The following is a 17,847-nucleotide window of genomic DNA, read 5'->3' on the forward strand; positions in this document are numbered from 1 at the left end:
ATTCTATGAGGAATTTTTGCCTATATCCATTTTACAGATGAAAGGGCTGAGGATAAGATAAATTAAATTATTTTCACAAAATCAAAAAGTCACTCTATGGTCCAGCCAAATGCATATGATGGTCTTTGCTTATTTTCTGAGAATTCATTGGGTTGTTTCATTGCAATAGTGTGTCAGTTCTTGGCATTGTTTCTTATTTAAGACTTTTGCTTGCACTTTGATGTGATTGATACTGTTTCATTGTGGGCTTGAGTGATCTTTAAAACCCTTGTTAAAGGTCTGTTCCCCACACCAATAGCTATTGTAGTATCTCTAACAATCAGTGAAGTATCTCCTACAACTTGGGTATGTTTCCTTGGAATAATAGCCATTATTGAAAACCAGAGAATTAAAAAGATAGCAAAAGAAATCAAATTGGCCAATGACTGGGCCAATTATCACCTCTAATGACTGTATGATCTGCACCTGTGTCAACCAACCCTTTTAATAGTATGCCATTTATATAGATAGTGAGCATAGGATGATCAGCCATAACAACTGCAGTCCAGAATATTCTTGGATTCTGTTGCTGAGAGTCAAAATCTGGGTAAATATCACCAGATTGCCTATTAGAAGTCTGTATCAGTAAACCTGATGCTACTACTTCTCCTGATTGATTGATAAGTCACATATTTTCTACCTGTATTAGTAACTGAGATATTAGCTATACATTCCACAGTTTCCCACATCGGTATATGGATGAACACTGTTTTGTAAGCACTCTCAGGAGGTGAAATGGTCAAGTCTGCTGTGTCTGGAGGCAAAGGACCTATAGGCCAGAAAGGGACAGATTTCACCTCTCCAAGGGGTATCTCAGTTGTCCCAGCTGCATATAACTCTATTTTACCCAATTGTAATTCCTTTCTCCTATCAGGTTGCTTCTCAGCTGACTGATCATGTTGGAGTACTGAATTTCTAAAGACTCTCTGGGTATAATATGCCATCATGCCCCAAGTGTTTTTCCCCTAAAGCCAATCCCCACCTCCCCTTTCCGTGAGTCAACCTACATTCAGATGCCCAATGGAAGCCTTTGTTGCATTTTGGACATAGGTTTTGTTTTCCCACCCTGTTTTTTATGCCAACATTGAGCTTTCAGATGCTCTACTTTACCACATTGAAAGCACTGACAAGTCTCTCTGGAAGTCCATTGCCAAAAGAGACCCTGTCTTCCCATGTTCAGATCTTGAAAAGTCTGCATCATAGCTTGGGTATAAAAGATATTTGTGCCCACTGTGGCACAGTGTCTTATGAAATCCTTTAAAGGAGCATCCTTGTGTAGTCATAATTCTTCTACAAACCTCTTTAGCATTTTCTTTAGCAAGTTTTCTTATCATAATTTCTGTTGCTGCATTTTCACCAATAGTTCATATGACAGCTGTCTGCACACATCCCACAGAATCAGCTAACGGTTCATTTGGACCTTGCACTATTTTCGTGAAGGATTTCCCTCTATCTTGTCTTCCTGGGAGGGTACCCCATGCTTTGATAGCAGCAGAAGCAATTTGCTCATATACTGCTACAGGGTAATTAATCTGCCCTAAAGTGTCTGCATATAGGTTCTTATGCATAAGGACCTAAACCTGCTAGTTAGTCAAAGGTGACTGGTATATTAACTCCAGGTTACCTATTTCATTGGACTTGTATGCTACAGAGTTCACTATACTCAGAAAACCACAACAAGTTTTGTCCAGGTTCTAAATATGTCTTTGCTATTGATTTCCAATCATTAGGGGTTAATATTTCAAAAGCCAAATTCTCTAATACCATCTTAACATAAGATGATGTAGACCCATAAAGAGTGCAAGCCTTTTTAAAATCTTTGATAATTTCCAGATTAAAAGGAGTGTATCTTTTTCTTTCTTGACCTGAAGAGTCCAACTCTTCAATCACAGGGTATGCTTCTATTCTCAAATCAGAGGTATCTTGTCCTTCCTCTTTAGCTTTAACTAATGCCTTTTTTAATCATGTCATAGGGGTGGACAAAGCTGTTGCATGAGTGGTGCTGATGGTGTCACTGCCCCTCCTATTCCTCCTCCTCCCTCCACCCATGAAGGTGAAATTGAGGGGGGAGGGTCAGGAGATGGGAAATGCCCTAAGGGTCCCTGCTGAGAAGCACCACACTCCAAATGGGATCACAAAGAGTCAGACACAACCAAATAACCAACAACTTTATTATTTACAAAACACTTTCCCCATGAGAACCTTTGAATACCAATATTAACCTTAAAGGTGAGATTCACATCTATTATACCATACCGATTTTCTAGAAAGCAGGATTCATTCCCATCAGCATCTATCCCACCTAAAGTCCTACCTAGGATGGATACTTCTTTTTGACTCAGTGGAAATATATGGCTCAAGTTAGTTATAGTATATGCCTTCCTGAAAGCTTATCACATCCTCTTTCCAAATAACAATTTGATTGATAACCTGCAGCTCTAATCATTGACTCAGCTAGCAAATTGTAAGTTCTTTATAACTGAAACTATGTTATATCTTTATCTTTATCTTTATCACACACAATCCAATGACAACACTGGGAAAGCTTGCTGTTATCACTTCCATGACTATCTACAAGATGGCACCCACTCCTACTCAGCATGAATTCTACTGTCCTCCAGCTTTTCAATCCCCTAGCTTCCTTCAAGGATAAGCTCAAATGTCACCTTCTACCAAAACTTCTTTCTGATGCTCCTCTTAATTACTTAGTATTCTTTCCTCCTCAAATAAATATTTACTTTATTGTGTAAATGCACTTCTTGAGTACAATATAAACTGCTGAAGGGCAGGAATGTTTGCTTCTTTGCCTTTGTATATAGTCTTTGTACCTACAGGAGCCTTTAACACAGTAAGTGTTTAAAAGAATGCTTGGTAAATTGGATTAAATAGTTAGAAAATGACAAAATTAAATTATTAGAAACCAAAGTTCAATTTCTTTCCTCCACATTCTGTTTCTGTCATAAAATGTTCTGCTTTGTTTTAGTATCCTGCTTAAGAATGTATATTAAATCATATTTTTCTCTTTGTTTTTCTTGCCTTTTTTTTTTTTAAACTGAAGCATGGCTAATGCAGAAATATACTTTGCATGACTTTATATGTGTAATGGATATCAGATTTCTTGCCTTTTCTGTCAATGTTTGGGGGAGGAAGAGAATTTAAAACTGGAAATAAAAATAGTTTTTTAAAAAGGAATCCTGGCTAAAAGAGAACTATCTCTATACATATTTGGTCTATAATTCAACGCATCACATGCAAAAATATACAAAAGTTGCTCATTGTCAATCAATCAATAAACGTTTATTAAGCTATAATGTGTCACTGGTCTATGCATTGAGAATACAAGAAAAAGTCAGTCCCTGCCCTCAGGGAGCTTACAACCTAATGGGGTAAACAACATGCAAACAAATGTGTACAAATAAGCTATTTACAGGATAAATAGAAAATAATTAACATAGGGAAGGCATTAAAATTAAGAAGGGTTGAAAAAAGCTTCTAGGAAGAAAAGGGATTTTAATTGGGACTTAAGAAACCAGAGAGATAGATTGGTAGAGGGTACTTAACATTAATACAGTTTGAGGGGATTTTTATTGTAGCCTCCTTTATCCCCTCTATGATTTCACTAGTATAGAGGATTCCCCATTGGGAATCCCCATTACAAATACAGATCAACAATTCTACAATGAGCAGAGAGTAGCCCAGATAAACAAAAAAAAAAAAAACAAAAAAAAAATTTTAAGTGACTTGGTCAAAGTTATCGTAACTAGTATATGTCAAAGGTTAGACTCACATCCAGGTCTTGCAAAATCTGAAACTAGCTTTCTGTCCATTATACTTTGTTACCTCATTATTTAGTATACTGATCATAATTTAATCTTTCTTTGATGATTCAGAAATTCTCTTAAAAGAACCACATATGTAAATTAAGAGTCTTTCATTATGGACAACATTTCTCTGTGAACAACATTTCTGATGTTGATTCTACTTGGTTTGGATTAGATTTTTGTTGGAAGTAAGGAAGGAGTGAGTTGTTGGGGAGAATGGGGAACTGGGGATAAGGAAATCATTCCAGTTAATAAAGAGAAATAAACATTCCAAAATTTGTTATATATGATGCATCATTTTGGAAATGCTTTGAAACCTAATTTTTCAGTCTTTCCAATTGAAAAGTGTTCTAACTTGCTACTTTTTCTCAAAGTGGAGAAAAACATTTATTTTATTCTGATGTGCATGAGGTCTAAGTATGATAAAAAAAAAATGCAATGATTTAGAATCAAAAGAAACTTGAGCTCCACTATAAGGTCCCAGACCAGGAGACTTAAGCCAAAGAGAACCCAACATTTTCTTTAAAATCAGACTCCACAGGATTAATCTGGAATCAAGAGGATCCAAATTTAAATCTGGCCTCAGACACTTATTAATTTATTCAAAGAGAATTCACTGGTCTCATTAAACAACTCTCCCTTTTCTTCCTCCTCATTAGAATTATTTTTATTAATGCTTCAGAATTTCATTCTTAAGAATTTAACTTCCCTCTCTGTTTGGCTTCCTGTGTAGGATTTTAATGTTTGACACCACTACCTGTTATTTTTTGGAATCTTCTGTAATCTACTTTCTCAAAATAACTTTGGATTAGACCTGGCTTTCCTCTAATTTTCTATTGCAAATTCTAAGTTAGATTAACTAATTGCCATTATTTTACTTCAATAAGAAGTTCCTCTTCATTGGTGAGAATTAGATCTAAAATAAAAGTACTCCCTCCCCCATTGGGTCCTCTATATTTTGAAAGATGAAATTCTTTTCATGAAAAAAAAATTATCTCACAGTTCTATAATTCACATAGAATAATAGAATTTTAAAACTCAAAGGGACCTTTAAGGTCATTTATTAGAGGAACCTAAGGCCCAGAGATAGTGATTAATTTTCTAAGATTGTTCAACTAATAAACATCAGAGTCAGGCTTGAACCCAGTTCTTGACTCCAAGTTTCATGCTCTTTCCACTAAGCCATACTGCTTCTCTCATGATAATCCCTTCATTATGATGTTTGAAGCCAAACATAGGATATACTAAAGTCTTGATGGAATATGTATTTTCCCATTCACTGTAGAAGTGTACATAAAGCATCACAAAAAAATAAAGCACTTAAACAAAAAATATCAACATTTTGCTTACAGTTAAAATGCATTTGGCAAAGCTATTTCCTAGAAAATAAAATAAACCTCCAAATAGCGAAAGATATTTAATTTGCATCCTGAAGAAACTATTAAGGATTACAGATGAATGATAAAATTGTATTAATGCACATTTTTGGGGTATAACTAATTGAATGCTGCCTAACATGTGCAATTTAAAGCCAGTGTATGGACTGTGATGGACTTGGTTCTTCTCAACAATGAGGTGATTCAAGGCAGTTCCAAAAGACTTGTGATAGAAAGTGCCATCCACATAGAGAAAGAGAACTATGGAAAGTTAATGTGTATCAAAGTAAAGTATTTTCACCTTTGTTGTTGTTGTTGTTTGTTTGTTTGCTTGCTTGGGTGTTTTTTCTTTCCTGTCTTTTTTTCCCCTTTTGATATGATTTTTCTTGCACAGTATGACAAATATGGAAATATGTTTAGAAGAATTGCACGTTTAATTTATATTAGATTGCTTGCTGTCTGGGGAAGGAATGAGAAAAATTTGAAATGCAAGGTTTTGCAAAGGTGAATGTTGAAAAGTATCTTTGCATGTGTTTGGAAAAACAAAAAGCTGTGAAATAAGAAAAAAATAAAGAAACTTATGGGGTGGAGGGCCTTTAGGCTAACTTCCTATAGTTAAGCAACTAAACTTAAAATCTGCAGCTCACAGCTCTGGGATCTCACATACAGAACAGAATATGATTCTATCAAATTGATTAATACCGATTGAAACAGAAGAGGGGTCCAACTGAATTACTTCTCACAAAAGAAGGAAATAAGAATCCATTCAATTTCTATTATGTTCCAGGCACTGAGCTAAGAGCTTTACAAATATTTGATTTGACCCTCATATCCACACTGGAAGGTAGGTGTTATTATTGTCATTATTTTAATAGTTGAGGAAGTTGAGATAAAAAATAGTTCAGTGATTTGTCCAGGATCATGCAGCTAGTAAGACTAATAAGTGTCTTATTAGTAATCAGATAATCAGAATTAGATCTGAAGCCAGATCTGAACTCAGATTTTACTGAATCTGGCCCAACTTTCTGTTTGCTGTACCACTGATAGAGGAAGAGAATACATATAAGGAAGCTGAAAAAAGGGTGAGGATGAAGATTAAGGGATACCTGAAGTATGGTGACCTTTCAGGGTGAAAATTCTCTACATATTCTCTTCATAATGGAGAAAATGTTCATGGAGTCAGGAGAAATAAAGATATAGCTGGTCTGAATACTTTCCATCAAATGGAGGTTCTGGGAAGAAACAAGCAATCAGAGGGGCAGAGTGTACTTCTGGTATAAGAGGGCAAGGGGCAAAATGAACTTCTAGGGAGAGAAGGCTGTTGTGACATGGTGGGGAAAGTGACTGAAAAGTTATGAATGGAAACTGGAGAGAGAAAAAATATACTCAATATATTCAAGATCTGCTTAACTCTGCCACTCCCATCTTAGGCACATTGGGTTTCCTCCCAACCTGGAATTAATGTAACATAGCTTCTAGGGGAGAGAGTAATAATTTTAAGTTGCCCTGATCTTAAAGGACTTCTGTCCTAACAATCTGTCAATGATTCTAAATCTTCTGGCTTTGGAATGTGTGATCCTGAGGTTCTCTGATCTAAGAATGCTATTGTTCTGTCAATGATGTAAAAGCCTTCTGGACTAGAAACATAATATTTCTTCCTTTAAACTTCAATTCTCTCTAACCATAGGATGCTATTGTTCCTACAATCTTGTCTGTCGATGATTCTAAAGTTTTCTGTTTTCGGATAGGCAGGCTGGCCAGTGATAACCAAATTCCAGAGATCACTCCTCATTTCTACCTCTAGGGCATAAAATTAGAATATCAGTGATATGAACTGGATAAATTTGTCTCCTTGCTCCAGGTTCTTTGCTAAAATCTGTGGACGTTAGCCCACTTCAATTGGCATTACAATTACAATAAACTTTGCCCCTTGACTTGGATATGGGTTCAAACCTGCAAATTCTTTTGAGATACCTCATGACTCCGGTCTGCAACCCCCAACTTTTTGGGGTCCCTTCCCAACCTTGACATTTAGTGGCCTGGTACAGGGAGAGTCTGGCCTTCCTTAGCTTGATTCCCTTCTTATCAAGGTAAGCCCCCCATTTTTTTTCTCTCTCAGTCCTCTAGCTGGGACACCCCAAGCCACTAGGAGAAGGCTTGTCTGGGTCATCATGAGCTCCACCCTCAGCAAATTTTCCTTGACTGAGGATGGCCAGATTTGGAAATTCTTGCAATTTTTGGCAAAGTTTCTAGGGAATCTTTGCCACCTTTTCACCTTCTCTGGGATAGCAGAGGAGACGAGGCGCTATAAAATTACTTCTGACAAAATTTTATGACTTTTGGCAAATTTCTATAATCAGAGCAAATGGTCAATAGAAGCCATGAGCTCAGTACAAGTATCCCAGGGGACAAAATGGTTTTCTTTCTTAGATCTTAAAGATGCTTTCTTTTGCATTACATAGAGACTCACAATTTCTTTTTGCCTTGAAGGGGCAAATCCAGGGAAACATAACCCCTATCAATTAACATGAGCATTCATGTCCCTAACATGGAGGTAACTCAGGGTTTCTGTGACAGCCCCCACATATTTGGACAGGCCCTGGCTATCCAGTATGTGGATGATATCTTAATCTGCAGCCCCATCTGAGAAGCTTCTCTGGCTGCAGCCATACAAACCCTTAACTTCCAGGCCGGCTCTTCCCACCTAGAGCTATGAAGTTTTTTGTGTAAAGACCCACAGTTTTATCAGTCTGTTAAGACCCTGAAAGCTAAACTAATCTCTTGCCCCGGCCTTAGCCCTACCTAAAGTCTTTCACATTGTACAATGATGGAAGGCAGGATCAGGTCCTAGGAGTCTCTACTTGACTAGGGTCTCTGGAACCCTATCCCAGACCCCTTGCTTACTTCTCTAAGAAACTGGGTGTCTTTGGGGCAGCCTTCCTGCCTTAGAGATAGCTGCCACAGCCCTTCTAATTGAGGAAGCCTCCAAGCTCACCCTAGGTCAACCATTGGAGGTTCTATCTCCCCATCGGGTTCAGAGCATTTTGGAAGCCAAAGAGCATCAGTGACTTGCTAGTGGGAGGCTTTATATCAGGCTCTCCTGCTAGACACCCCTGACTTGATACTCTGGGTGTGACACATTCTTAACCCTAACACTCTCTTCCCTGACAATACTCAGTCGGATGACATCATTCATAATTGTGAGGAAGCGTTAGATTTTGTCTACTCCATCCCACCTGACTTGAGGAACATTCCTCTTGACAGCCCAGATGGTGAATGGTTTACAGATGGATCCACTTTTTTTGAAAATGGGGAAAGGAAGGCAGGTTATTCTATGGCGACCCTCAAGAGCAACTTGGTGGCCAAGCCGCTTCCCCCTGGGACATCTGCCCAGAAAACTGAACTCATTGTCCTTACTAGGGCTTTGGAACTGAGAAAAGGAGAGTGAACATCTATATAGACTCCAAATATGCTTTTCATATTTTGCATGCTCATGGGGTTATATGGGAAAAAAGGGGACTTTTGACAGCAAGAAATTCCTCTATTAAATATGCAAGGGAAATTCTACAGCTATTGCAAGTTGTCCATGAACCCAGAGAGGTTTCTTTTATGGATTGTAAAGGACACCAGAAGGGGGATTCACTTCAAGCCAAAGGGAAAAGGCTTGCTGATGCCCATTTACCCCTGACAATGGCACCTTTAATTCCCCAGCTCCCTGACTCTTACACCCCTTCATGTAGCTTCCAGGAATAGGTCCTTTGCTAAAGAAAGTGGGTGGTTTCTCTTATGGGTAGTTTCAAACACCTTCAGGCCAGCTTCTAATCCCAAAGGCAAATCAGTAGAAACTTCTTTTTGACCTATACCACTTGGGAAAAAATACTCTCCAATCTCTTGTGAAACCAATCTCTATTGTTCAAAGGTTAGGAGAAACAAACAGATCTTTCAAGATTGTTGGGTATGTCATCAGCATCCTCAAGTCAGTCCACATATGTGACCTGATGCATTATTTGCAAAGGACCCATTCCCAAATGCCACCATCCCCACCCTGGATGCCATCCCATTTGTACTAGCTACCCCCCCCAATAAGTTTAATCTGATTTTAACCTATTTTTTTGCCAGAAAGGATCTCTTACTCACATGTTAATTGTAGGATATCCATTCCAAAATTATTCTAGTAAACTACACCATCTTCCTTGAAGCTTCTTCATAACCTCCAGAGAACTAATATTCCAATTGGTAGATTTGTTTCCTCCATTGTAGGATATCTATTCCAAAGTTATTCTAGCAAACTCACTCCTGATGCTTCTACATCACCTTCCTTGTTTTTTCCTCCAGACTCCAGACCCCAAGCTATGAACTTCCAACTATTTATTCACCCTGAATATCATCCACTAATTCTGACACTCCAATTCCGACCCCTGAATGCTGCTGCTGCCATTTTCAAGTTGTGTGCCTCCTCTCCTAAGTCTGCACCCCACTAGTCAAGAACAGCCCCTTATTAGCATGAAGCAGCTCCAAAAGATGAGATCTCTGTCCCTTTGTCCTAAATAAATTTGAGGTTGTAAATTGCTTGAGAGGGGAAATGATGTATTATAACTTCTAGGGGAGACAGCTATAATTTTAAGGTTCCCTGATCTTAAAGGGCTTCTGTTCTAACAATCTGTCAGTGATTCTAATCTTCTGGCTTTGGAATCTATGATCTCATGAGGTCCTCTGATCTAAGAATGCTATTGTTCTGTCAATGATTGTAAAAGTCTTCTTGCCTATAATAATATTTCTTCCTTTAAATTTTAGGGAAGATATATTAGTCATCCCGAGACTCTCTAATCTTAGGATGCTGTTATTTTCACAATCTTGTCTGTCAATGATTCTAAGGTCTTGTGGCTTTAGGATAGTTCTAGGTCTGCTGGCCACTGATAACCAAATTCCAGAGACCACTCCTCAGGTCTATCTACGCCATAAAATTAGCATATCAATGATATGAACTGGATAAATTTGTCTCCTTCCTCCAGGTTCTTTGCTAAAATCTATGGATTTTAGCCCACTTCAATTGGCATTACAATTACAAAAAACTTTGCCCCTTGACTTGGATATGGGTTCAAGCTTGCAAATTCTTTTGAGACACCTCACAACTCTGTGACCCCCAACTTTTTGAGGTCCCTTCCCAACCTCAACAAAATGAATAGCCAAATATCTCATTGTATTAAGCTCTAGAATTCAGGACAATATTCCTAATCACTCCACCCATTCTCTATTCTCTACACCTCTACAACTGGAAAAATCAACCTCCACAAACTTTCATCAATATCCAAGAGAGCATCAACACAGAAGTAATCCACTGGGCTTGTAGTCAGAGAACATGGAATTAAATCACAAATCTTCTGTGTGACCTTGGATAAGACTGAACCTTATTTTTCCCTATCTGTAAAATGAATTGTAAATCTTATAATTTTCTGGTTTTTTCTGGGGTCTCTGTTTCTCTGTTTCTGTTCTCAGGTCATTTAGCAATAAGGAGTCCAGAAAAAAAGTTTAGAACAATGCATACCTAGACAATTAAATATTCATTCTATGCAAATACAAGCAGCTAGGTGGCACAGTGGATTGAGTTCCAGGTCAGAAGTCAGGAAAATGAGTCTTCCTAAATTCAAATCTGCTTTCAAACACTTTTTAGCTGTGTGACCCTGAAGCAAGTCATTTAATCTCATTTTGCCTCAGTTTCCTCATCTGTAAAATGAACTAATCACTCTAATATCTTTTTTTTTCCTTGCCAAAACCTTTTCTCATTTATTTTATTTTTTTTTTATTATAGTAACTTTTTATTGACAGAATCCATGCCAGGGTAATTTTTTTTACAACATTATCCCTTGCACTCACTTCTGTATCACTCTAATATCTTTGCCAAGAAAACCTCAATGAGGTTGCAAAGAGTCAGACACAATTTAAACAACTCAACAATTCTGTTCAAATATACCATTGCCTCCTGACATCAATACAATTTCCATTGTTTTCTTAAGCTGCTCTTTTAAAAGATTAGATAGAAAACATAAAATCTTTAAGACCTTAATGCTTTTCTCTCTTTCTCTTAAGAAACAGAAAAGAAAGATAAATAAGAAAGAAATTATAGACTTGAACAAAATGTTGGGAAAGCTAGATTTAATGGGTTTTTGAGGAGGCATCTTGGACAATACATATTTCTTAGGCTTGTGTGAGATTTACACACAAAAATATCAATTATAAGCAAAGGCATAAAGAACACAAAAGAAGTGCAGAAACTCAACCAACTTCCAGACTGTAATGCAATAAAATTGCAATTAATAAATAAAATATGAACAAAAGATGCAGACCTAATTGGTGGCTAAAAAAATTAAATTCTAAATAATGAGTAGGTCAAAGATCAAATCCCTCTCTTCCTTTGAGACTTAGTTCAAGCAATGGCTTCTAGATAGGATTTCCTAATCCACTCCAACAGTTGATGCTCTCCTTTCTAAAATATCTTGCATTTTTTTTATGTTTTATTTGTATGCATAAAGGACTCTATACTGATTCTTCCAATCCTAATTATGAGGCTGTGGTACCAGACAACAAATGGATATAACATACCCTCAGGTTCTCAGAATACTCCTGAGTGATCAGAGTGTTTTTACTAATACTAACAGTTCAAATCCTCCACCATCTCCATTCTCCACTATTCTCTTCAATATCATTTTATCCAGTGCCAATTAATATCATCTCAATATTACAGATACCACTACTTTCCAATTGAAATCTCCTATACATTAATTAACTAAATGATATAATTAGCTTTTATAAAGCTGAAAAATTAAGCAAGAACCAAAGATCAAAAACACTCCCTTCCCTAAAATGAGTCATAGTGTCCTCCTCTCCCTGTGTTTGTTACCCCAAACCCTGTGAAGAATGAGCTCCAACTCTTTTTTTTAATAACTTTTTATTGCCAGAACCCATGTCAGGGTAATTTTTTACATTGTCCCTTGCACTCACTTCTGTTCTGATTTTTCCCCTCCCTCCCTCCACCCCCTCCCCTAGATGGCAAGCAGTCCTATACATGTTAAATAGGTTACAGTATATCCTAGATACAATATATGTGTGCAGAACTGAACAGTTCTCTTGTTGCTCAGGGAGAAGTGGATTCAGAAGGTATAAATAACCCGGGAGGAAAAACAAAAATGCAAGCAGTTTACATTCATTTCCTAGTCTTCTTTCTTTGAGTGTAGCTGCTTCTGTTCATCCTTGATCAATTGAAACTGAGGTACATCTTCTCTTTGTCGAAGAAATCCACTTCCATCAGAATACATCCTCATACAGTATCGTTGTTGAGGTATATAATGATCTCCTGGTTCTGCTCATTTCACTCAGCATCAGTTCATGTAAGTCTCGCCAAGCCTCTCTGTATTCATCCTGCTGGTCATTTCTTACAGAACAATAATATTCCATAACATTCATATACCACAATTTACTCAACCATTCACCAATTGATGGGCATCCATTCATTTTCCAGCTTCTAGCCACTATAAACAAAGCTGCCACAAACATTTTGGCACGTACAGATCCCTTTCCCTTCTTTAGTATCTCTTTGGGGTATAAGCCCAGTGGAAACACTGCTAGATCAAAGGCTATACACAGTTTGATAACTTTTTGGGCATAGTTCCAAATTGCTCTCCAGAATGGCTGGATGTGTTCACAATTCCACCAACAATGTATCAATGTCCCCGTTTTCCCACATCTCCTCCAACATTCCGCATTATCTTTCCCTGTCATTCTAGCCAATCTGACAGGTGTGTAGTAGTATCTCAGAGTTGTCTTAATTTGCATTTCTCTGATAATAATGATTTGGAGCATATTTTCATATGGCTAGAAATAGTTTTAATTTCTTTGAGAATTGTCTGTTCATATCCTTTGACCATTTATCAATTGGAGAATGGCTTGATTTCTTATAAATTAGAGTCAATTCTCTATATATTTTGGAAACGAGGCCTTTATCAGAACCTTTGACTGTAAAAATGTTTTCCCAGTTTATTGTTTCCCTTCTAATCTTGCTTGCATTAGTTTTGTTTGTACAAAAACTTTTCAATTTGATATAATCAAAACTTTATATTTTGTAGTCAATAATGATCTCGAGTTCTTCTTCGGTCATAAATTCCTTCCTCTTCCACAGGTTTGAGAGGTAAACTATCCTATGCGCTTCCAATTTATGTATTTATAATCTCATTCTTTTTGCCTAGATCATGAACCCATTTTGACCTTATCTTGGTGTAGGGTGTTAAGTGTGGGCCAATGCCTAGTTTCTGCCATACTAATTTCCAATTTTCCCAGCAATTTTTGTCAAATAATGTGTTCTTATCCCAAAAACTGGAGTCTTTGGGTTTGTCAAACACTAGATAATTAAAGTTACTGGCTGTTTTGTCCTTTGAACCTAACCTATTTCATTGATCAACTAGTCTATTTCTTAGCCAATACCAAATGGTTTTAGTAACCGCTGCTTTATAATATAATTTTAGATCTGGTACAGCTAGGCCACCTTCATTTGATTTTTTTTTTCATTAATTCCCTTGAAATTCTTGACTTTTTGTTTTTTCCATATGAACTTTGTTGTTATTTTTTCTAGGTCATCAAAATAGTTTTGGGGGATACTGATTGGTATAGCGCTAAATAAATAGATTAGTTTAGGTAGTATTGTCATCTTTATTATATTTGCTCACCCAATCCAAGATGAGCTCCAACTTTTAAAGCAATGTACAGAAAACATTTGTTTAATCCATTTGGAGATTGAATCAAACAGGTCATTTCTTCAGATTATATTAGAACAGTGAGCTCAGCTACTCACTCAGCCAAGGAATTCCTTCATTAGATCTCTGGAGGCTCCTCGAATCTCTTGAGATCTCACAAGGTTGTAGCCTAGTCCATTCTCAATTTTTCTTTATTAGAAGAAGGAAAAGTAGGCATAACAGGGACAGAAAACCAACAGCACTGTGTTTAGAAATTGAACTAACCACAATATGATTAATATGGAAATATGTTTAAAATGATTATACATATATAATTTATATCAAATTGCTTGCTATCTTGGATAGGGGCAAAGTAAGGGAAGAAGGGAGGAAGAAAAAAACTCAAAATGTTACAAAAATGAATGTTGCAAACTATCTTTATATGCAATAAGAAAAATAAAATACTATTGAAAGTATAAATAAATAAAAATAAAACTAACAAGCAAAACAAAAAACTGGATTTTTAAAATACCATGAGTTTGTATACTATAATAGATAGCAATGTTACTAATATCAATATAAAAATGTAAAATAATATTCTTGCAAATAAATTATTGGAGTACACCAAAACATTATTCATCATGATCATGTAGAGTTTATACCAGGGACACATGATTGATTCAACGCTAGAAAAATAATTTAAAACTTAGCACAATAAAATCTAACAACATTAGAACAAATATTAAGCAGTGTCAAAATACATATGAATCAATAGATGTAGAAAGGTCTTTGATAAAGTATAGCATATATTCGTTATTTTAAAAAATTGAACAGCACAGCAGTGAAAGAACCTTTCCCTGATGCTATCAAAAGCATTTATCTAAAAATCAAGATAGTATTTATAATAGAAAAATACTAGAAGAGACATATAAATCAAGCAAACCTACTATCATTAAAATAATTTGACATGTTTAACTACCAAGTGGTACTACTGCCCCTAACCTGATCCTATTCACTTTTAGATTTAGGCATTTGCAACTAGAAAGAGGATGACTAGAGTGGATTCTTATAAATATATTCACTAAGGTCCCTTTTTATTTTACCTGATTTGAGTCTAACTATAACAGTAGACTACTTGAATTTGCAATCATTGATCCAATAAAGAATAGATTGTCACTAAGACCGGAGTTTCAAAACTGGGTGGAAAAAGTTCCTCAAGGCAGAAGGATTGAAGTCCAGAGACCCAGAAGGTTCAGTGCCAGAGCAGAAGGCTATATCTATCAGCCAGTTTACAAGTCCTGGCTTTTCTACAAGACCAGACCATTTACCCCTAAAGTAATCCTTTCTTACTTTGCTTCTGTGCTTCAGGGCATAATGCACATGAGCAACAGGGAAACTAGTGTTGCTGCATTCCAAAACTGGTTGCTAAGTTCTAAATTTTCCATTAATAACCCCACAAAATTGCTATACCTGCCTCATCTGACAGGTACATAATGTTGGGAAACCCATCAAGATGAAGATGGCAGCAAACATAATGAGTCCTTTTGTTAACAAACAGGTTGATTTTATTCACATGACCAAATGCTGTAATTATAATGATGTTCTTGTTAGGGTAGATATGCTTTCAGAATGAGTTCAAGCTTACCTTACTACCAAAGAAAACTCCAAAGCAATCAAAGACACACATGCACGAGCACACACACACACACACACACACACACACACACAAACTGCCTACTTTGTAACCAGATTCTGTTAAACACCAAAACTGCTACTAAAGTCAAAGTCTTCAAACAATCTGGATCCCACTTTAAAATAACTTTTGTTTTAAAACTTTGAAACAAAAAATCAGGGAAACTATACTACCAACATCTCAGAGAAGGTCTTCCACTTCAGAGCAGAAAACTACTGCCAGGATTAAAAATAAGGTAAATTAACCTCTTGTGGTTAGTTTGGATGGCTAATTTGCTAGTGAATACTGGGAAAGGCTTAACTGCTGCCATCTACCTTTGCCTGTCCCTTCCTACCTCTATAATCACAAATGTTTTCTCAAAGAAGTGATCTAATAGGTATGCATACTGATCCAAATGCCCATAATTATTGCTGTACAACTTGTTACCACTGATAGCCATGCTGTTTATTATAAATGAAGCTTTTTGTAGGGGAATAGATATAACCATGGTTCTTGGTACTAGCAATCAAATTGGAAATGGGGCTCTTATTGATATATTATTGGAGAATCCAAAATTGGAAAAGAAGAAGATGGATTACTATGTCAAGGGTTACAAAAATAAATACTCCTTTTCAATAACAGCTTGTTGTTTCTAAATATTCTCATTTTTCTAAGAGGACAAGTAGTACAACTTAGATCCTTAAGTATAAATGGTAATCTTCACTGCTTAGAGAGGTAAGCAAAATTTAAGTTGTAAGAACAAGAAAACCAATCACAACGTGAGATTCTAGAATTAACAGATTATGTTTGAGATTAGTTTGTGCTCAGCACAGAATGGGAGGAAAAGTAGAGCAGGAAATATGGGAGTATATTCATTTGGACCTTTTTATTTTAGGAAATATTAAGGGAGAAAATGCTACAGCAATATCCTAGTCTAAAATCTTTGTTCTCCAAAAGTATATCCTGTTTACATAGTTGTTTATCTGTTGGCTCCATCATTAGAAAGTGAGCATCTGGAAGACAAGAAATGTTTTTTCCTTTCTTTGTATGTCTAGTGCTTAGCACAATCAACGATGCAATCAATGTTTGATTACTTCACTCAAAGTCATTTACTGAAGAAAGAAAACATAAAACAAAAAAGGAAGCCAGGTCTAATTGCAACTTACCTGGTGGGATCTCCAATTCTAGGTGTCACATGAAAAGAGTTGCATTTAAGATGGAAAGGACAAGTCTATGTCCTACCTATCACTGGAAGACTGGGAGACCATGATGCCCTCTGGAGTTTGAAGAGAAGCAAACAGAACTGATCTCCCCACCCCCTACCATAGTCACAGGATTATAGAGGAATAAAGAAGCACTAAGAATTTTCTGTACCATATCAAGTGGACAAGGCTTTTCAGGACTATGTCACCATATGGCCAGAAACAGAGGAACAAATGTTGAAATTCCATGTACCTAGAAGTTTTCAAGAGAGCTCTCAGTGAACAATCCTTGGAATGGCTCCTATAGGCCAATTTAACCTCAAAACAATTAGTTCAAAGATATTATTGTGTTTTAAAGTTTTCTCACTGATTCATCTCTCCATAATCAGAATTTTCACTGTGGGCCAGCTTGCATTTGGCCTCAGACAAAGAGATATATCAATGATCAGAGGATCTTTAAGGTCCCTGCAACCTTATGATTTCTAATGTTATTGCATGAAATCACAGTTTAAGAAAGCTAAACTGTAGTTCCAAATTTTTATCTAACTGTGCTTAAAAGGCAAAGGATTTGGAGTCAGAAGATTTTAGGTTCAAATCCAAGCCCCGCCACTTAAGGCATAAGTGGCCAGGTAGCAAATGATTTCTAAGGTACCATCTGGTCACATGTCTATTGATCCCAAAGAAATGAAATCCTACTATCTAAAGTGCATGGGTATTGCCTTGTTTGTGCAGATCATTGGAGTTCCAGAATGTAAAGGATTTATTTGGACTTAATAATGTTCATACTGCTCCCTCTGCTGGCTTAGCAGCCATAGTTAAATAAGAATTTAACCTACTATTCTCAGCATTGTCATTGTCAGAGTTGGAATAAACTCTACAGACATGATTGGGTTCATTTATTTAGTTTTCAAATAACCAAAGGAAGAAACAGAGATTGCTTTCAAAGAAATGAAAAATTTACATACTCTTTGGAAAAACATCACATTAAAAATGTCAAATATATTTTAATTAAAT

General features: G+C 36.5%; 1 long non-coding RNA gene across 1 annotated transcript in view; it reads right to left on the bottom strand.

Moving 5' to 3' along the window:
- LOC116419203 overlaps positions 1-9,872 on the bottom strand; it is a 191,228-nt gene extending 181,356 nt beyond the window's left edge. Inside the window, exons 1-2 of the long non-coding RNA XR_004229452.1 lie at positions 9,374-9,872; positions 6,343-6,468 (exon numbers count right to left, since the gene is read on the bottom strand). This is a non-coding gene — a long non-coding RNA (uncharacterized LOC116419203). The remainder of the gene's footprint in view (positions 1-6,342; positions 6,469-9,373) is intronic.
- Positions 9,873-17,847: the final 7,975 nt, after the last annotated feature.

Source organism: Sarcophilus harrisii, chromosome 1 (genome assembly GCF_902635505.1).
Source record: "Sarcophilus harrisii chromosome 1, mSarHar1.11, whole genome shotgun sequence".
NCBI classification, from domain to species: domain Eukaryota; kingdom Metazoa; phylum Chordata; class Mammalia; order Dasyuromorphia; family Dasyuridae; genus Sarcophilus; species Sarcophilus harrisii.